The sequence below is a fragment of the Lissotriton helveticus genome, chromosome 8 (genome assembly GCF_964261635.1).
Source record: "Lissotriton helveticus chromosome 8, aLisHel1.1, whole genome shotgun sequence".
In the NCBI taxonomy this organism is placed as follows: domain Eukaryota; kingdom Metazoa; phylum Chordata; class Amphibia; order Caudata; family Salamandridae; genus Lissotriton; species Lissotriton helveticus.
In genome coordinates, this window is record NC_136069.1 from 3,516,116 (window position 1) to 3,538,433 (window position 22,318).

A 22,318-nucleotide genomic window follows, 5' to 3' on the forward strand; every position below is an offset into this window, starting at 1 on the left:
CCTTTGGAAGTTCACTAATATTTTACACACATTTTTTAGGTCAAAACTTTCTGCCATTCTGCTCGGGTGCTAGTACCAACGTGGGCACTTCAATCTGTCAGGATCAATTGACTCTTTAGTTTCCAAATAGCACAGAAGCAGAATGATGCCTAACACCCAATGCCCCTCTCAATACGTCCCTGTTAGGTTAGTAATTCCTTCGCAGGTAAGTACCCTGGGGGGAAAGGGGATGCGGAGAGAGAAGAGACTGCCAAGTTGAGATTCCACTGGCTCATCTACGTTTTCTTCTTTCTGTAAACAGTTAACAACAATAAATTCTTAAGAACAAATTCCTTACTAGAAAGATTTGTAAACTCTATTTGTGTTTAGATAACTTATCTTACCAAGAAATGACTTGGCTTTTGCCTCTCTTCTATGTGACTCTTGTAGTAGGAGAGGAAGTGGTGAAGAGGGTGAGTCTTAGGAATAATCTTTATTTTCTTTTGCAGGAAGAAGACGAAGAAGAACTCCTTCCAACAATCTGCTTTGGAGGTGTCTTGGTAAGTGGAAAAAAAATAGTGTCACAAAACAATTGTTTTGGATATTATATGCATCGGGTTCTTTTAGTAAATACCAGGTAGGTAGAGGGAGAGGCCTCAACAAACTAAATCCCTTTTTAATGACACTAACTATAGGTCTAAGAAATGAACGAGACGCTGTAATTCACTACGTGATGGATTTAATAAGAAATTACTCCCTGAACCCAGAAACAATATCGAGGCAAGATGGAGTGTAGAAATTCACACTTGCGAATTACTTCGATAACACACAACAAGCGGTCTCCTCACAAGCATGCGTCAAACTGAATTTGGAGATTGAGCCTACACAAGGGAAAATGCTGGAATACTACTTCCCAGGAGAATGCGTATGAGTCTTTTAGAGAGCGAGTATGCATGAAGAAGTTTCACTAAACTTCAATATTGAAAGGCGGAGTTCCGAACCAGCGAAACTAAACGTCCAACCAGACAGAACTACCCTGACTGGCTAACATGACGGACACAAGTCAAGAGGGTGCTGTAACAGTGAGAACTTCAGTGAAGTGTGCATTAGAATGTTACAGTGCGCCTCCCCAAGCCCCAAAATTTTATGGAAGACTAGAATGCTGACTAGCGTGTGAGCTGGCGGCCATATTTGAAATCTAGCGCCACCAGCAATTCAGCCAACTGAGATCCCTACAGTGTTTTGTTCTCTGTTTGAATAAATAGGAGGCTGAAATGGTTGCTAGGGTAGAGTAACAAGGGGGAAACCTCTTGTGAACCCTGACAGAATACATAATTTACACTGATGGTTCTGCTCAACCAGCCATTGGAAGTAGACAGTAATACACTTCAGCTTGTGCGGTTGTAAACAGACATATGTGGGACGGTAAGTTTCGTCCTAGCAATACGCAGACGCAGTCTCTAAGAGATTGCACAGCATATCTGGCAGTACTGAAAGCCCTGATACTGGCACTAAAAAATACGGATCGAGAAATCCCCACACCAATTGTGTGCGATTCATTTTATTGTGTCAAGTTTTACAATGAATATCTTCACTACTGTGGCCAGAATGGATTTAAATATTGAAAAGGTTGCACAATAAAGCATACATTTTTTTGGGAGCAAGTAGCAAGTAGCTGGATGACTTTAAACCATCTTAAACTCAACCCAGGCAAGACAGAATTGATCTTGCCTGGGGAAAGTGGACTGAGCTGGGGGCGACTGTGCTGGCCAACTGACATGGGAATCCCTCCTACAAAGGCCCAATCGGTTAAAAGCTTGGGGATAACACTTAACGAGGACCTATCCCTCAAAGGACAGGTGGGAATGGTGGTTTCCTCTAGCTTTTTTCAACTTAGGAAGATTAAGAAAATCGCCCATCTTTTAACACACTCAGCACTCATTCAAGTGGTGATTGCCCTAGTTTTCTCCCGGCTAGATTTTTCGAATAGCCTCTACCTGGGTCTTCCGATGGGCCTATTAAAACGCCTCCAGATGGTCCAAAACCAGACGGCAAGGCTGATTTGGAAGCAACCAAAGTGGCAATCAATTAGAGCTGGGTTGGAAAAACTTCACTGGTTGCCAGTGGCCCAGCGCATTGCCTTCAAAACAGGGTGCATTACCTTCAGGGTGCTTCATGATAATGGCCCTAGATTCATCAGGCAATCCATCACCAACTATACGCCTTCGCGCAACCTACGCTCTAAACATCTCACTCTAGCAAACGTCTCCTCATTCACGAAAAAACGCCAGGGTGGTAGTTGTTTCTACCATTTGGCTGCCTCCTTTTGGAATGCTCTTCCCCTCTTTCTTAGACAGAGCAATGACTTGTTGACATTTCGAAAATCTTTAAAAACGTGGCTGTTCCAAAAGGCTTACGCTTAAGAGTTGTGTTGATTGTCTTGATCCTATAGCGCCAAGAAACCCAAGGGTGTATGCGCGCTCAAGAAATTGTTATTAACATAACATAACATGAACAAAGGCTTACCATGGGCTCACGTGATTCATACTCTGAATAATCAATGTATTCAGCTCCAGGACACCTCATGGTAACAGAGCGCTATAGAAGTCTTATTAACATAACATATCATATTGGCATGCATGTTGAAAGGAATTCATTGGCTGGTGAAGCAGCCAAGGCAACAGTGCGAACTGATGCCATTGCTGCAATCACTCGCACTAGCACAAGGGTAGATGGAAAGATAATGGTTGCTGTCATCACTTCGCATAAAAACAGCACAGCCTTGCCAAAAGGTTTTCCACTTAAGTACTCCCACAAGTTAGATGCACAAAATATTCTGTATGGTCAAATTCCAGGGGTGGGAGATAGAGTGATACCAAACATGGATCGCAGATTAGGTTTAATACTCGCTGCACACAAGGGTTTGGGTTCTGCTCACGCAAGTATTACTGTGACAGTTTCGTTATTGAAGCAACGTTATTGGTGGCCAGGTCTTACAAAACAGACCAAGGGCTTCGTCCTCAACTGCAAAATGTGTCAGCAGATGAAGGGTTCCACCGTAGCAGGTCCACGACAGACACCTTTACTTATATCAGACAGACCTCTCGCATGTGTTTATTTGGACCGCTGCGGTCCCCTACCATCTGATGGGGCTTACAAGTACATCTTGGTAGCAGAGGAGTCATGCTGTAGATTCCTGTGGATTTGGCCTCAGCGCTCGGCTGACGCCCAACCTGTTATAAAGGATTTCCGAGTTTTCATAGGGACATACGCAATTGGCACATTATATTTTGACTGTGGCCCTGCGTTTAGTTCTAGGGCTTACAAAGAAGCCACGGGAAGTTTTGGTGTAGCATTGTGGTACTCTTCTCCGTATCATCCCGTGGGAAATTTGATTGTGGAGAAGAAAAAACGGGCCTTAAAGTAATTCTTAACAGCAAGGGTATTAGGCTCGGGTGGCAGTTGGGTCAATCACCTATATGGGGTCCAGAGGGTACTTAATAACATGCCAAGAAATTCCCTAGAAGGCTGTACTCCATACAAGGTCCTGTTTGGGATGAGAATGTGGGTACCCCACCTCGTTTGTGGCAGCACAGTGGCAGATGAAAAAGCATTTGACATCAATGATCATTTTACAGGAACTCGATGAATTCCGGGCACTACAAAGCAACAACCAAGTAAAACGCACCGCCACTGGGGAAGTAAAAGCAGTTTTGGCAAGACCTGCCTGGGTCCCAAAGATCAAGGACCTGGTCAGGGAAAAGTTTGTAGACGAGAAAGAATTTAGGCCAACTTACAGAGCACCTGTACCTGTCCTGGCTGTCGAAGAAACAAGAACAGTACTTCTTCTGCCTCTTACCTGCAAGTAAGAAAAGAGATTTGTCTCCATTGATCTGATCAAACCACACTAAGTGGCCGATGCTGATTAGTAGGCCATGTGGGCTCTTGGGTGGTCGTTTATCTCCTCTTACTACCATGCAGGAAGTTCAGACATAAAAACTAATAACCTGTGAAGGTTCTACTATACGAGGTAGTGGAGTTACTAACAATGGAATGGAACTCATGCCTATTGAAATGAACAGCAACAAAATACAAATGAAACACAGATCTCAATTCTGCCTAATACCGATATCTATGTGAATATGTCTCGCGACGAGTCAGTTGCCAGTTCGACAAAACCTGCTGAACTACCAAAGATAGAGCGAACAGTGTCTGGTTACTTCATTGATTTTGATACCTTCTTACTGGATCAGAGAGAACTTAATTCGCCTCTAGCCTCTGTTTCCCGCAAAGAAAAAATATTTAATATCTACCTTTGGTTGAAAAAGACTTACTTTGTTTCTCCCTGACTACAGCTCTGGTTTCCAATTTGTCTACTTTTCATACTCCTTTAGATAGGTGTAGTGACTGTCTTTTTCCTGTTCCTAAATGGACACTATCTCCCAGAATGCTCCAGAGTACCACATGTGAACTTGGTCCTGAAACCACATACATCATCTCATTGTGAACTAAGGGACCTGTCCTTTGTGAACATTACAGCAGTTCCCATTGCTGAAGGAATAGTTTGGGACAGGGTTTGATGTGATGCATTTGGTCCCACTGAACTTTTGAAAATACTATATGTATTTAAACTTTCTTTGAATGATATCATCACCTCCACTACATTCTCTGATGATTGGGACTTTGAAACTGTGATGGTTTCTGACTTAGAGCAATTTGCTGCATTCTCTAAAAATGAATGGTATGAGGATACATCTGATTTTGATACCATGTGTTTTTACCAGCATTATGATCATCATTTTGTGCACAAAGCTAGTATCCCACGCAATGTTTTTACTTACCATCAATGGTAACATTGCCCAGCACCACCGCAAGATTGTTCACAAACATTTGCATATTTTTCTGGGTTTAAATCATCAGACCCAACCTCATATTATTATATGGTTGCACCTACACCTGCAAAGAAAAATATGCTCACTAACAGGAAACAGATATACTCTGCTTCCTTTATTACCCAGCTGTCTTTACAGGGTTTCGACTTCTGGAGGTACACCATAGACACAACATCGTTCTGGGGGACTAAAGACTGGCAAGTTCAGGGAACTGAGGCATTATTTAAAGCTTGTCTCATACCACAGCAAATTATCTTCCTGAACAATACAGTGCAACAAACTTCCTGTGATGGACTAGCCAAGATTAAGGATTTGAACACACCTCTGATTCCCTCGTTTACACACTTTGATCCATGCCAAAACTATACACGGTACAAAAGGGGGTGATGATGGACGGAGCATCTGAACCAATCAAACACTCACACCCAGTCAAAAGTTCTGGGTTTAATCCATCACACTGTGCCACCCCAGTTCAGACATGGCCATATGCAAATCAGTCTGACCCTGTGCCTCATGGGAACTGTCCAGCCCGAACTGCCAAGCCATGCCTTCCCTGGACCAGAAACAAGCTTCCTAGGACCGGTTTCTGGCATTCCAGCCGTCTTCAGCCAGGCTTGCTTGAATCCAGTGGCAAAGTGAGCAAGGGACTCACGTCTGAGCATACCCTGCCAAACTTATGGCGAACAAAGCGGTACAAAAAGGGGTGGTGATGGACGGAGCACCAGAACCAATCAAACACTCTGGGTAACTGGGTTGGCAGAGTGGGCTAAAGAACGGTGATGGATTAAACCCAGATCTTTTGACTGGGTGTGAGTGTTTGATTAGTTCAGATGCTCCGTTCATCACCACCCCCTTTTGTACGGCAAATCTATACACAACATAGTGAGGATACGCTAGATGACATTATACACGACGGTTCATACAATTCTTCAGACCCCAAATGGAAGGGATTGTTGGTTTGGCCTATCAACACAAATAGGTGTCAGTCAAGGTTCAAGGGTACCACTGAAGGGTTTCATACCCATAGGCCCGACCTAAGCTATGTAAAACAAGAACATCCGGGTATGGTAACATCCTACAGTGTTGGGAAGTTATGCCTAGAGTGTCTGAGAACCTTAACACTGTCCCAGGAGAAACAACACTTGTCCTTACTTTTAGATGACGTGGATCTAAGGTATTTTTTGATAGGTCCCCGGAAAATATGTCGTAACAGCTTCTTATATGTTATTTACAACGAAGTATGAAAAATCTCTCAACAGGAAGCTGTGGAGAGATTGCGTTAAATTGATAGAGTTAACCTGAGAGATATGACCCCTTACCAGCCACCACCTGGATATTTCTCCTATGCCACTTCCAGCGATCTCCACCTCCGACCTCTGGGAGCTCTGAGACCCCGGTTCCTGTTGGAGGCAAGGAGGCTTTAATTGCAGCTGACCTCTGTCCGATTAGCTGCATCACTATGTGACCCTTGACATGGAGGCGAGCAGGAGGATGAGGCGGAAGCTTCCCAGCAACACTGTGACCGGTGTTCTCTATGGAACTTTGACAATGCCACCTGGGAGGAAACCTAACTGTCTGTACTTACCACGGTGCCCGAGCACCTTGACTGATGCCCGGTGGAGCTGTCCTATGCAGCTATAGAGGAGTTTGGTTTTGGTTCATCCCTTGGCCATCACCTACTCAGCCGGACATCGGACATTGTTTTCCTCACCTCCACGTTGTGTTTCCTACCTGCTTCCCTTACCCCTGTTCACCATCCCCCCAAACTTTTCCCTCCGCAAAAGACATGTGTAAGCGCTAATAACTCACATTATTGTGTAATCTTATGTTTTCTCCTATATCTATACTTGGCTATGTAACTATGTAACCTGTGACTCGCTATGTAACTATGTAACCTGTAACTCACTGATCCTCATGTAAAGTGCTCTGATACCTCCGCCTCTAGCCAGCGCTATATAAAACTTTGCAAATAAACCTTGAAAAATCTTAGGCAGTGGTCGACACGACATGACCACACTAACATCCAGAATTTATTATTTGGGCAACATTGTGCCTTCTGCAATAGATATAATGGAACAGGATCTGTCCTTTCTTCAACATGGGCAATCACAGCTACGATCAACTCTGTTATCAAGCTGGGCGCTACAGTTTTTGCTTTCTGGTCATGTGCCCATGCGATATATCAACAATGCTTCTCTGTTCTCTGCTTATAATGTAACAGAAAGACAGACAACAATGGCATAAAGAGTTGAGAAGTATACAATGTTTCACATTGAAAAATTGGACCAATTACATTTCACTGTTGAGGAAAATTATATTTTGCCTTGTTATGTGTCCCTACGTGTTCCACATCCTATGTTATATGTGCATGATAAATATGCATATATCTCTGCTATGTCCGAATAAAGACGCACCTATGGTTGTGTCCAACGTTAGTATGCCAGATATCCAGCCCCCCTGAGTACAACATGAATTAGGCTTCTAGGCCTACATTGCCCATGTCCCTACATTGTGCACGTTAAAGTTATCGAATTGCACCCGTTTTCTAGGCCTCAAAGGGCCCGGACACCAGATTCAAGCTCCAAGTCTCCTGAACCCTGCTTCGAGGAGCGAAGCAGCCCCCACCTGCATCCCTGACCCTTCGCTTACTTCCTGCAGCGCAGTGCCCGGCTCGGCCTGGCTCTGTCTGTCTGCCTGCCAAGAATATGTTATGCCTCCAGTTATCAGTCCAGTTCCTCGTCTTCACATTCCTAAGCTAGCGAACCGTATAAACATCCTCAGTCATAGTCTAGTCTTTATGTCTCCATGCAAGAGAATTACTGTATTAATATTCATAGAAGATTCATAGCACACGCATTACACGAAGAATATATGCATGCACCAGCCTTAGTGTCGAGTAACTTTTGCCCTGATAGCCTTTAGATTCTATCAACATGTATTTCAACCACCAGATATCAGATATGCCATAAGTACATGTCGTCCTGACATCTCAGACTTTAGTCTCCTCTTCTAGTGCAGAAGTCAGAGCCCCCAGCTCTCCCAGGTACCACGTCATAGCCCGTTTGCGCGCACCATTAGGTTAAAGGTTCCAGCTCCCTAGGTAGCCCCCTCTATGTGTCCGCCCATTTCATGACACTTCTGTGACGTCCACACCACATATTCATGTATACGCCTTGTACACGCCTTCTTTTTACGCCCATGTATCCTTATCTTTCGCGACTGTTACTAGCCACGCCTACTGTATTGAATGTAATTGTAATACTTTCATATATATACTATGTACTGTTACTTGGGTTGGTGCAGCTGCCATCCAGTCCATCCATTGCAGGCTATCCCGTTCCTGTCCCTTCCTTTATGCCTGATTAAAGCCTGAAGACTCAAGATACCTCGAATCCTGTCTCTTATTTATTGAGCTATCTGTTTTATATAGTATCCTGAAAAATAGTACCGGTAATTAATTATTTATTTACCACATAATGGCGCCCGAATAGGGACTTGCCCTCTCCCCACGCGCCGGCGAAGCCACGCAGGCCCCCTGACCCTCTGCAGCCGTGACGGAACCATACTGCGCACCGGCAGATATTTCTGCTTCAAGTCTCCCTCAGGCCCACGGAGGAGACGGAGACTGCGGTCCAGCATCCAGACGAGGCGGTGAGGAATGCGGCGAGTCCCGACCAGAGCCCAAGCCGAGAGAACAAGGTCCGAGGTATCCGGAGGCCCACCCGTAACCGAAGTTTGAAGTCCGAAGTTCGTAGTCCGACGTCGTAGCAGTCCAGTCCAGTCCGAGGCCTTCCAGTTCTTGCTGCCCGGTGAGTACCGTTGCTGGGGTAGTATCTAGACAGGGTCAATTAATTTGTCTCTGGTCCGTTGGGTTTGGGTACGCAAATCCACTCCGAAGTGTCCACCTAGGTGGATACGGTCCGACGTGTCTCTTTATGGGACCGGTCTGTACTGTTTTAGCAGTGCATCCAGTAATTCCGAAATTCTAGTAAGTCCGTTCTCGAGAAGTTCAAGTATTGTGTTTTAATGTATCAGGTAATGTTTCTGTTCGAACTGTTATTAATGTATTTCTATGTCGTGGTATGAGTGATTTGTTTTGCTATTCATTACTGTGTTTATCGTGTATTGTATTGTGTTCACGATGCCTCTGTTCTCCAAGTTACGTCAGATAGGAACCCGGAAAGGGTTGCTCGAAGAGTCAGTTCCTGTCCCGCCTAGGGATAGTCCAGGTCATTTTATGTATCATAAGCATGGCTTAAGTGCCATATTGTATTTAGATTTATGGGTTGACTATACCAGACATCTCGAAGAGAAATATAGATGGCCCGTTTCAGGTACATGGGATGCCGAGTGCATCATGCGAGTAGAAGAAGCATTATGGAAAAAGAAAGCCAGACAGTCCCAGAAAGATGCCATAGAATTATGGCGCAAAGAATCTCATAAAAGAACCGAAAAAGAATTTAGAAAAGCAGAATTAAGTAGGGAATCTTCCGAAAAAGCCCAAGAAAGGGAATTAATCGAAGAAGGTGAGCGAGTTAAAGCAGAACAGTCAGATAGACAGAGGAATGCCCTTATTAAAGGCATGTATCCTCTTCTTGCTGAGGGTTTGCCTAGCGCGACCCCGGAAGCATCCAGTAATTTTCCGCCACCATTGGTCCCGATTAAGCTACGTCATAAACCGACCGCAGCTGAAATTTTCCTTTCGTCCTACTTGGACGACACAGTCCCAGAGTATGCAAATTCTATTCCGCCTGCTCAACCTCAGCACCCTGTTAATAATGCAATTCCTGTTCCTCCAGCCACTGGTCCCGGGAATCCTGTCCATGTGCCAGTACCCCCGGACCAGTCCACGCCACGTGTCTTGCCAGTTACTTTACCAGCACAGTCAGTATTAACTGACGATTCTAGTTTAGGAGCCGCGGGGGGAGGTGCTCCTACCACCCCGCCTCAAGTAAAACGAACAACGCTGAGAGAAGCAGCGTTACAGCGCACACCAAAGGTGACTACATACGCAGACCTCAAGAAATACATTACTGATTGCATATACGATTCAGTACCAGGCAAAGATTACATGATATTATATTCCGTACGTTTAAGACGGGTTGCCAGCTTTTTGGCCACCCTGCCAGATATGAAGGAACATCTAGACAGAATATATCGTTTTATCCGTACAGGGGAGAATCCAGAAAGTATTCACGAAGCTATGTCACACAGAAAGGTCGAGACTCAGCATATGATTTTACAGTTCTTGATTAACTGTTTAATAAGAGAACAAGATAATCCTGATAAAGACAAAGAAGAAATGAAAGTCCTGACTAGGTGGAGTGACAATATATCCGAAGGAAAGCACAAGACACAGAATAGTATAGAATCCATGTACAGAAAAATCCGTAAAGAAATTCTAGATATACACGAAAGAGAGAAAGCTAGGAGAGTAACGGAGAAAGAGAATGACTCTTCAGATGAAGAGGTAGACAGCGAGAACCCTTCCAGAATAGCGTATGTAGGTAGAACTAGACTTTCCGACCGACATTCCCGCCTAGATTACAAGAAAGTTTTTCCTCCTCCAGTACCAGAACAGTGTTCTCTAGAACAAGTATTCCAGGCCACCGATCAAATTCTGAAATCACGTACAGGTTATAGTGAACTTAGTACTATGCATGAACAAGAACTAGCCCGATCAGCAGTCCGATGGACCAGTGATTCTACCACATTTCCAGACGAAATGGTGGCCCAAATGTTTCTGAAACTGCCCCCAGCCAAGCAGCGTCTGGTGGGTATGTACATGATCCAGCACCTCATCACACTGTATGAGGGTCAGCATTCTGATCCAGGTCCTTTGCATGATGTACTGAACGAGTTACTTTTGAACAAATGGAAAGGTCTAGGTACCGATTTGATTAATGTCATTCTAGAACAGCGCCACAAATACAGAACGTTCCTGACTCCGCATTTTGTTCCAGTTCCACCCCCAGTAGGAAAACCATTCTACATAGATAGACAGAATCCTTTACGAGAAGTGCATCCAGTTAAGACAGCTGGAGGTGAGCTCCAACGAGTATTTGTTTACACACCCATCACGAAAATAGAACTCCTGGAAATGAAAAAGTTAATACCCTGTCACGATAAAGATCCAGCAGGGTTCCACCGTGAACTCAAAGATATGCTCCGTATGGGAGAATACACGTATCCAGATATCATTAAAATGTTAAAGGTCCTGTTGCCTGCGGGCATATATGAAAAACTCAAAGAAAAAGAATGGGAGGTGGGAGAGACCAAGATAGATTGGACCGCGTTAGAAACCGAAGATAACACACGAGTACCAGGTACCGGTCTCGGGGATAAAGCTAAAGCTTTACCCGAATTGTTAATACAAGTCTTGCCAAGATTATTAGCCACGAAAAAGGAAGACTGGGATGCTATCTCAGCCTGTAAACAGAAACAAGATGAAGACACCAGTGATTTTTATTCTAGATTCGAGAAATGTTTCATTATTAATAGTGGTCTGAAAACAAGTAGTAAATCGTATCCACATCTTTTTGTTACCAAACTAGTTGAGAATTCTTTACCGCAAGTTAAAAATCGAGTACTGAAAGTCGAGAGTACCTGGCAAGCTAATACACCGTCACAGATGCTCCAGATGCTCCAGTATCACCAGAACAGAATCAGGGAGGAACAAGAACACGAAAGGAGACGTATGAAAGACACAAAAATGAAAGTACTAGTTGCGCAGTCTGTTCCACAAGACAGTCAGAAGAGGGGTACGAATCAAGTTAACCAGTCTACAGTTCCCGTTAAAGGGACCTGCAATTATTGTAAACAGCCAGGTCATTATATAAACGAATGTGCAGTTCTGAAACACAACATAGCTACTGGTAAGACGAAAGAGAGACCTCGTCCGCCTAGACAAGAACAAGTTCCGCAGAATACGCAAGCACCGCAGAATGCACAACAGACAGTTACAGTACCGCAGCCTATAGCCGCCACACAACACGTTACACAACAGATGTACCAGTATGCACAGTCAGAGTATCCAGAATATCAACAGTATTCATGAAACAGCCTAGAGAGGGAGGTAGGCTTGCCTCTCATCGAGATTCCTGTAGATCAAGAGGGTCCCTATGTACACAGTCAAGTATTAGGGAAAGACAGAAAGTTTCTGATTGATACAGGGGCAAGTAGGACTACCATCAGTCATGACGAGGTTCCAGGGGCTCCACTCTCAGGCTCAAGAAATGTTTCCCTGGGATTTTCAGGAAAGCCTATTGTTAACGAAATATCGAAACCAGTTTCCCTAGAAGTAGGTCCATTGTCCCGAACTACAGATTTGTTACTCACGAAATCATGTCCAGAGAATTTGTTAGGTATTAAAACATTGAAAGAATTAGGTGCAGTTATATGCTGCTCCCCAGAGGGAGTAAGATTGTTCTTGCGCGATTTTAAAGGTCATTATGTATTACGTGATTTTGATCCAAGATTGCAGAATGTACCACAGCATTTATGGGCGCAAGGTCCAACTGATGTAGGTTGTATGCACATTACACCCTATCGTGTCACTCTGAAGCAAGGTGTTGTATTACCCCGAATCAGACAGTACAAATTGCCACCTGAGGCTGTAGCAGCCTTATCTAAAATTATTGACGAGCTCATTGCTCAAGGAGTAGTTGTAGAAACTGACTCCAATGTATGTAATTCTCCTATCATTCCGATTCTGAAACGTACTGATCCAAATGCACCTCCAGTTTATCGATTAGTGATTGACCTTCGAGAACTTAATAAATGTATCATACCACAGTACCCAGTGGTTCCAGACATTTCTTCCCTATTGACTACCATTGATTCCGAAGCCACGTTCTTTACTGTAATTGATCTCAAGAACGCATTCTTTAGTGTCCCCATTCATCCAGACAGCCAGTTCCTTTTCGGATTCAGTTTAAATGGAAGAAGCTATAAATTTACACGAGCTCCTCAAGGCTTCACAGAAAGTCCTAGCATTTACAGTCAAGCACTTAAGAGACAACTAGACAATGTTCGCATGCCAACTGACACTGCCCTACTCCAGTATGTCGATGATCTGTTAATCACAGCCCGTTCTGAACGTGACTGCGTACGTGCGTCACTTACAGTCTTGTATTTCCTGGCCGAGATGGGGCACAAGGTGTCCCCTTCCAAATTGCAATTCTGTGTCCAGCAAGTGGTATACCTTGGACACTTACTGTCCAAGAGGGGTAGGCAGTTGACACCTGACCGTATCCAGTTAATAGCACATCTTCCACAGCCCAAGACTCAGAAGGAGGTACGAGCTTTTATCGGCCTCACTTCTTACTGCAGACAATGGATCCCTCAGTATGCATTTCTAGCCAAGCCACTGATACAGTTAACGACACAAGAGGCAGCCGTATCGACTGTCCTCCCTTGGACCCAAGAACATACACTTGTTTTCAATGAATTAAAGAAAGCTCTATGCCAAGCACCTGTTCTAGCAACACCAAACTACAGTAAGCCTTTTACACTTTTCGTCACTGAACGTGATGGTACAGCATTATCTGTTCTCACACAAGACCAAGCAGGACAATACAAGCCCTGTGCTTATTTTTCTAGCACACTAGATCCAGTAGCCCAGGCTCTGCCTGCGTGCCTCAAGTCAGTTGCAGCCACAGCTCTAGCTATCAGACAAAGTGATTCCATTGTGTTAGGACACTCCCTGACGGTACAAGTTCCACACTCCGTGGAAGTTCTTTTAAACCGAACACAGACACAGCACTTGACAATTGCACGTTTAACAGGTTATGAACTGACATTATTTCAGCCGCACATAGAAATCAGACGCTGCAACGTTTTAAATCCTGCAACACTTTTACCCTCAGTTACTTCAAATCCTGCCACCCATGATTGTGTGGAAGTAGTTAACACCATGACAAAGCCAAGACAAGACTTGACAGATATTGCATTACCTGATCCCGACCTGACACTTTATGTGGATGATTCATGTATGAGAACAAGTACAGGAGAACTAGTAGCCGCGTATGCAGTGACTACTGAGACCGAAGTTATAGAAACACATCGTATTGACACCCTGTCTGCTCAAGCAGCAGAGCTCGTCGCTCTGACCCAAGCCTGCATACGTGCCAAGAACCTGAAAGTAAACATATATACAGATTCACGTTATGCATTCGGAGTCGTACACGACTTTGGAGTGCTCTGGCAGGAGAGAGGTTTCATGACTTCTCATGGAACCAAGATTCAGCATGGTCTCCTCATTCAAGCTCTGTTAGAAGCAATACATTTACCGACAGCGATTGCTATTATGAAGTGCAAAGCACATACGAAAGTCACTGACACCATTTCCCAGGGTAACGATCTGGCAGATCGTACAGCCAAGCTTACAGCTCAGACTCCAGACATTCCAGTTAACACGACACAGACAGATATTCCAGTTCAGTCCACTTGTATGACAGTTAAAGACCCTACACAAGATATACTAGATATCCAGTCACATGCTACCTCTGATGAAATAAAGAAATGGTCCGAACAAGGAGGGGTCCAGACAGATCAGGGATGGTTGACGAAGGGAAAAGCCACATGGTTTCTCCCCGACTCTATGGTTCAAGTTATTATTACTACCACACATAGTCCAGCAAATCTAGGACAAAAAGCCATGTTAGACAGTATCCAGAACATTTGGTTTAACAAGCATTTACGAGCTGCAGCCAAGCAGAAAGTACGTACCTGTATGATCTGTTGTCAGTTCAATCCAGGTAAAAGTGTTCCGGTGGAACAAGGTGGATTCCATCCCCCTGACCACCCTTTTGAAGTCCTCCAGATGGATTATATTCAGATGGAGCGATGTCGAGGTTTCAAGTATGTCCTCGTAGTTGTATGCGCTTTGTCCAGATGGACAGAAGCATATCCAGTCCCAGATTACACTGCCACGACCACTGCCAGGCAGTTGGTTTGTGAGTTTTTTCCTCGTTACAGCTTGCCGAGAGTCGTATATTCAGACAACGGCCAGCCATTCTCATCTGAATTAATGAAACAAGTATCCCTTCTGTTAGGGTACCAGTGGAAGTTCCACTGTGTACGCCATCCCGAAGCAGCTGGTCTCGTTGAGAGATATAATCAGACCCTGAAAATCCGCATTGCTAAAGTATGCGCAGAGAAAGGCGTAGACTGGTTGGTATCCCTGCCAGTAGCCCTTTTCTATATGAGAATGGTTGCACACTCCAGATCAGGTCTATCTCCTTATGAGGTCATATTCGGCCGTCCTCCAAATATGTGGGGTACACCTATGCCCCGAAAGATTACAGACGTTTCCAGTAATATGCTGACAGATTACCTAGCTTCCTTGATGTCTGCCTTGCACTCTTGTCGTTCACAGGTTGCAGCTGCATTTCCAGACAACACCGAGGTGAAACCGCATGAAGTCGTTCCAGGCGACCTGGTGTTGGTGAGGAATTTTGATCGTTCAAGTCCGCTGGAGCCCCGCTGGAAGGAGCCCCGCCTCGTACTACTCACCACAAGGACCGCAGTCAAGCTTGAGGGGAGGAAAGGCTGGGTCCATACCAGCCACATCAAGAAATTCCATGGACTCAGACGAACAAAGACATTTATCAAAGACTGCCCTGTTTTCAAGGACTGCCCAGATACAGACTCTGAATCTAAACTTCCCCTGTTAGAGAAAACTCCGCAGCAGGAGTATAAAGCCAAGTTGAGGTCTAGCAAGTCAGACAGTTTAATTGTTTAAGTCCCTCTCGGGTGAAGCGGTTAGACAGGTTCCTGACATGTATGAGATAGACCCACATAGTGAGAGAGTTAGTCAAAACTCTAAGAGAATCCGTTATCGAAAGAATGCTTGCAGTAGATGCATTGTCACTCTGTTATTTTTTATGTTTCTGAGTCTTATGGTTACCTGCACAAGTTATGCTTTTCATTTATGTTTTCCTATTGCTTCTCATGTACATATGTTTTCTAATGTCACAGTAGAGCACACATTTAGTGATCTGCCTCCTCACGAGTTATCCTATCGTCTTGCTATGCGCAATAATACCTTTATCAGAATGTTACACTATTCACACCAGACCAGCAATGCTACTAATTGTTGGGTTTGTGGTCGACTCCCCCCTTTCCAGACGCCAAAGGGAGTTCTGCCACTCTTTCCTTATCCGTTTTCACACAATGGTTCGTGTGGAGCATGGTCCACGTTAACGTCATCCACAAACGATATGTCCCTTCTGAATAGAACATGTTTCCCAGACCAGGAAGGTCTCCCCCACAGAATAGGGTCAGACCTAGAAAATGAAGTATATGATCTAGGTAATTATTCCTCGAATTTCATGGTCTTGAATGTTCAGTCCGAGACTACTCCAGATTTGCCTGCTATTTCAGTCCTACCAGTCAAAGGCGAATTATGTGTCAGAAAGAATGGTTCCACACATGTAGGTCATAGTGATTGTACTACTGTGGTCGAGTATAGTGACAGTGGGAAATCTAATTTCAAAGCCTCACGTCATTCATATTTTGTGTGTGGTCAGACCGCATATACACGCCTGCCCCCCAATTGGGCTGGTACATGTTATATTGCCTTCCTACTGCCACCAGTTTTTCTAGCCCCATCTGACTATCACAGAAACACACATCTAGTACACGTCAGACATAGAAGGGAGGTTGAATACCCAATTGTCGATCAAACTGAAACTGCTCTAGAACAGTATCATGACTTCAATAAAGGTTTCTTTTTCTTCATAGGTCCTGTCCAGAATAGTAAGTTAATACGTAGGTTAACCAGAAGCCTTGAAGCAGTAGTGAATGAGACTACTTCTGCCCTAGGTAATTTAACAGAAGAACAATCTGCTATGAGATTTGTCGTTTTGCAAAATCGTCTCGTCCTTGACGTCATACTGGCCGATAGGGGCGGGGCTTGTAGAGTCATCGGATCTAGTTGCTGCATTTTCATTCCTAATAACGCACCGTCTGTATATTCAGCTATAACGAGACTTCATAAAATAGCCCATCAGTTACACCAAGATCCAGGCACCTGGACCTGGTCCGGTTGGCTCTGGAGTATTATATCTGCCTGGGGATGGAAAGTATTGTCATTTCTAGGTATAGCAGTAATGATCATATTCAGTTGCTGCCTTTGTTTACAATGTGGCCCTGCGATTTGCGGCTTGTGCGCTACATCTTGTATTCCTAGTCCAAAGCCCAGTTCCAAGAAGATTCGAGACGAGCAAATGATACTGTATGAAATGATAGATGGTATCATGAATATTGATGTTTCCTGATGGAAACGTAGTGACAAGGAGGGAATGAGGAAAATTATATTTTGCCTTGTTATGTGTCCCTACGTGTTCCACATCCTATGTTATATGTGCATGATTAATATGCATATATCTCTGCTATGTCCGAATAAAGACGCACCTATGGTTGTGTCCAACGTTAGTATGCCAGATATCCAGCCCCCCTGAGTACAACATGAATTAGGCTTCTAGGCCTACATTGCCCATGTCCCTACATTGTGCACGTTAAAGTTATCGAATTGTGGTCTTCCCCCTAGCGGGATATGATGTGGACGCGCTCGGGGACTTGCCACGCCTGGGGCTGCGGTGGGAACTGGAGGCCTTCCGCTATCTGGGGATACAGGTGGCGTCGTCGGACGAATAATTGCTGGCCCGCAATGCGGATAGGGTGGTGCATTCCCTACAACAATCGGTGGCCTTCTGGAACATGTTGCCTCTCTCCCTGATGGGACGACTGGCAGTGGCGAAAATGGTGATGCTGCCGCGAGTGCTATATGTGTTGCAGAATTCACTGTGCCCACTTCCCCCGCGGATATTCCGCACTCTCAATACACTCCTTACGTCCTTGCTCTGGGCAGGCAGGCGCAGTAGGGTTGCTTTGCGCACGGTTGTCCGGAGCTGGGAGGAGGGGGGGTTGGAGGCACCGAGATTCGACCTCTACTACTATGCAGCTCAGCTGTTGCCAGCTGCCAGGTGGTTCGCGGATGCGGACACCTGGGAACTGCGGCTCCTCGCGGGGAGCGCGGATGCAAGAACAGTACAGATGGCCCTGATGCGCGGCAGGGGAGCGGACGCGACGCTGCCGTATATAGTGCGCCACACCGCAGCCATCTGGCAACGTGTGGTGGAAAAAATCCTACGGAGGGCCCCCTTCCACAGGGAGCTGCCGATATGGATTATGGCCCCAGTGGTGGACATGGAGGTACACATGCCATTCCATGAATGGAGAGCGGGTGGGTGCGAACTGTTGGCAGATCTCTACCCGGACGACACGTTTCTCTCTATCGAACGGGCGACGGAGACGTTCGGTCTCGGTGAGGGCCAATTCCTACATTACAGGGGCCTCCATGCGTTGGCTCGGGACACTTGGCCGCAATTCCCTGATGTGCCCCCTGTGTCCCATACCCTCAATGTTATCCTTTCCTGTGGTAGGGGCAGGAAGCTGATAACCCTACTGTACTCGGCCATGCGGCTGGACTCCACCCCACCGGTACCCCCGGCATGGGCGGCTTGGGAGGCTGACCTGGGGGTTGTACTGGACCCGGCACAACGCAAACGCATTGGTACCCTCACCCGGAAGGTGTCGTGCAATGCACGGTTCAAACTGACACACTTTAACTTTTTACACCGAACCTATGTGACTCCGGTTGCCTTGAAGCGTATTGCCCCGGACAAGCGCGATGACTGCCCTAGGTGTGGCGCGTCGGGTGCATCATTCATTCATCTGGCGTGGGAGTGCCCGTTGGTTCACACCTTCTGGCAATCGGTGGTGGCGCACATTCGTAAGGTTACTGCACTCCGGATGGAACTGACCCCCCTTCACTGCTTGTTAGCCTTAGTCCCCAAGCCCAGGAGGTGTAATTTGTCCTACAAAATGTTACAACTGCTTTTAGTACTGGCAAGGAGGAGGGTGGCCATCACATGGATGGGACAGAGGGCCCCAGAGATGTCGCAGTGGCTTAGAGATGTTGGGGAATGGACCCTGGCGGAGGAAACCTTTATGCAAACAGTACGTAGGGATGTGAAGTTGCAGGACGACCTGCTTGCGTGGAGAATGATGCGAGAGGTGGGAGAGGCAGCCGAGGACTCGGATGGAACAAGCGCGGAGTTGTTCACCCCTGGGGACACAGGGTCTGAGGATGAGGGTGGTGGGGAGGGTGAGGGAGGGCAGTGAGTCGGGGGAGTGCCTGTCCGCACACGCACATGTAGGATACACCTGTGAGGAATTGTGTTTTAGTATCTGTACGTTTCATGCCTAATATACGTAATGATCGCTGCTTTATCTGCCGATGGGAGTGCCATAATGAGGTGAACGACCTGTGTACACATGTTTTAGTCACAAATGCCGAAGTTTTGGGGGGGGGGCTCCGTTGGGGAGTTGGGGGGTAACCTGTATAAAAGAAAAAGGAAAAGCAGATTAGAATATCCTGCCGCGCAGTTACATAGCTAGGTTCAAGGCCTGGCTTCCATGTTACCACCTGCCGCCGCCCGACCTTCGGGTTGTGGGCTGAGGGGCCGTGTACACAGCAGAATGTTATTGGCTATAATGTCGTTGCTTTTTTGTAACTGTCGGCGCAACTGTTATATACTATCATTGTCTGCAACAAAAATAAAGTTTAAAAAAAAAAAAAAAAAGTTATCGAATTGCACCCGTTTTCTAGGCCTCAAAGGGCCCGGACACCAGATTGAAGCTCCAAGTCTCCTGAACCCTGCTTCGAGGAGCGAAGCAGCCCCCACCTGCATCCCTGACCCTTCGCTTACTTCCTGCAGCGCAGTGCCCGGCTCGGCCTGGCTCTGTCTGTCTGCCTGCCAAGAATATGTTATGCCTCCAGTTATCAGTCCAGTTCCTCGTCTTCACATTCCTAAGCTAGCGAACCGTATAAACATCCTCAGTCATAGTCTAGTCTTTATGTCTCCATGCAAGAGAATTACTGTATTAATATTCATAGAAGATTCATAGCACACGCATTACACGAAGAATATATGCATGCACCAGCCTTAGTGTCGAGTAACTTTTGCCCTGATAGCCTTTAGATTCTATCAACATGTATTTCAACCACCAGATATCAGATATGCCATAAGTACATGTCGTCCTGACATCTCAGACTTTAGTCTCCTCTTCTAGTGCAGAAGTCAGAGCCCCCAGCTCTCCCAGGTACCACGTCATAGCCCGTTTGCGCGCACCATTAGGTTAAAGGTTCCAGCTCCCTAGGTAGCCCCCTCTATGTGTCCGCCCATTTCATGACACTTCTGTGACGTCCACACCACATGTTCATGTATACGCCTTGTACACGCCTTCTTTTTACGCCCATGTATCCTTATCTTTCGCGACTGTTACTAGCCACGCCCACTGTATTGAATGTAATTGTAATACTTTCATATATATACTACGTACTGTTACTTGGGTTGGTGCAGCTGCCATCCAGTCCATCCATTGCAGGCTATCCCGTTCCTGTCCCTTCCTTTATGCCTGATTAAAGCCTGAAGACTCAAGATACCTCGAATCCTGTCTCTTATTTATTGAGCTATCTGTTTTATATAGTATCCTGAAAAATAGTACCGGTAATTAATTATTTATTTACCACACTGTGGCGGAGTCTCCTTCCACAGAATGGTTAATTCATGGCCATATAACATTGCCAGTGACAACATTCCATTTTCAATATTGTCTACAGTACCACCAAATAGGCATATATGAAGCGTTGGGTTGGGAATACATCCATGAATCTTGGGAATTACCGTACAGATTTAGATGCAGGAATGGGGACACTGAAGTATTGCTGCGAGAATTCGTTAAGTGGGTCTCTAATTTGTCAGGATGTTATGCTTCATCCCTCATGATTGCTCCCTGCCCTAGCAGAGCCCTGGAAGGCAACCTGTCGGCCCGAAATTGGAACAGGGCCGATCTCGGTGAATTTGTCACATTACTCCAATCCTCCACCCCCCCTATCTTGGATCCATCGATGCCCAAGCCTCCGCTCTCACACACTGGCTAGAATCAGCAAGCGACACTGTGGCTCCACTCAGACAGATTAAAATTAAGCGCTTGCATGATGCTCAAAAGTGGTTCACAGAGGACCTTAAAGCCCTGAAATTGGGCCTCAGGCAGGCTGAGCGCCGGTGGCGACGCAGCTACGCCCCCGACACGAAAACACGATTTACATCCCTGCTTAAGGGAAACAAATTAGCGGTCCTACAAGCTAAGACCACTTATTTCTCCAACAAAATCACTGACTCCTCCACTAGAACCAAGGATATTTTCTCCATCGTGGAGGAACTGTCAAACCCAGATAGGGTTACCATTAAGCCCCTTCCCTCTCGTGCACTCTGTGATTCTTTAAATCGCTTTTTTGTGGAAAAAATCACCAATATCAAAAACAGCATTCTCTCCTTAACCCCGCCCACCCTCCTGAACTCGACCCTTCCCTGCTCTCTTCCAACCCCATACAGCTGACACAGATTCCTCCAATCTCGGAGACGGAGCTTCTCGCCCCCTTAAAAAAGGTCGCCCACGGACTGTTGCCCTCCCCTGATCCTCCGGGAGGCCTTCACAGCCTGACCTTCCCCCCCTTTGGCGCTGTTGAACAACTCTCTCTCTTCTGGCCTAGTCCCTTGGTCGTTTAAAAGGGCAGAGGTTGTGCCCATTCTGAAGAAACCCACGGCAGACCCCACGGTTATGAGTAATTACCATCCTATATCCCTCCTTCCCTACCTCAGTAAAGTCATTGAGTCTCATGTTACTAACATCTTGAGCGCTTTTATTGAAGACTCTCACTTCCTCGATCCTCAACAACCTGGATTTCGACACAACCACTCTACGGAATCGGTTATACTTTCAGTTATGGAGGAGCTGCGGAGAGGGGCTGATTCCAACACCAGCCAGGCTTTGGTGCTCCTGGACTTATCGGCCGCCTTTGACACGGTCGACCATAACATCCTGGTCGACCATGTCGAAGAGGCTGGCATCCGGGGCACCGCCCTTGACTGGGTTCGCTCCTTTCTGAGCAATCGCCGCCAAGCGGTTCGGCTCTCTCAATTTGCTGCCGATGAGGTCGAACTAACCTGCGGCGTCCCACAGGGCTCCTCCTTATCTCCCCTTCTTTTTAATTTATACCTCACTCCCCTCATTCGGTCCTTACGCGGCTGCGGTGTCACCGCGTTTAATTACGCGGACGATATTCAGTTGGTTTTCGATATCAGCTCCTCCGACCACTCTATCGACAACTTCCAAACCACCCTCTGTCACATTAGTGATTGGATGGGGGTGAACCATCTGAAACTTAACCCCGACAAGACAGAATTATTGCTTTTCGGGGAGCCTCTAACCCCTGGAAATCCACCTTTTGGCCTGCGAGGCTGGGTCTTCCCCCCAACCCTGTCAACTCTGTAAAGAGCCTTGGGATCATTGTCAGCAATGACCTCACCATGAAG

General features: G+C 45.9%; 2 protein-coding genes across 2 annotated transcripts in view; one reads left to right on the plus strand and one right to left on the minus strand.

The window, feature by feature from the left end:
* The window catches only part of LOC144772199 (uncharacterized), a 501,761-nt gene that overhangs the window by 144,617 nt on the left and 334,826 nt on the right, over positions 1-22,318 (minus strand). The window lies entirely within an intron of this gene.
* LOC144772200 (uncharacterized) overlaps positions 1-22,318 on the plus strand; it is a 486,273-nt gene that overhangs the window by 97,460 nt on the left and 366,495 nt on the right. Inside the window, 1 exon segment of the mRNA XM_078656338.1 lies at positions 489-539. The gene's annotated coding sequence lies outside the window, so the exon portion shown is untranslated.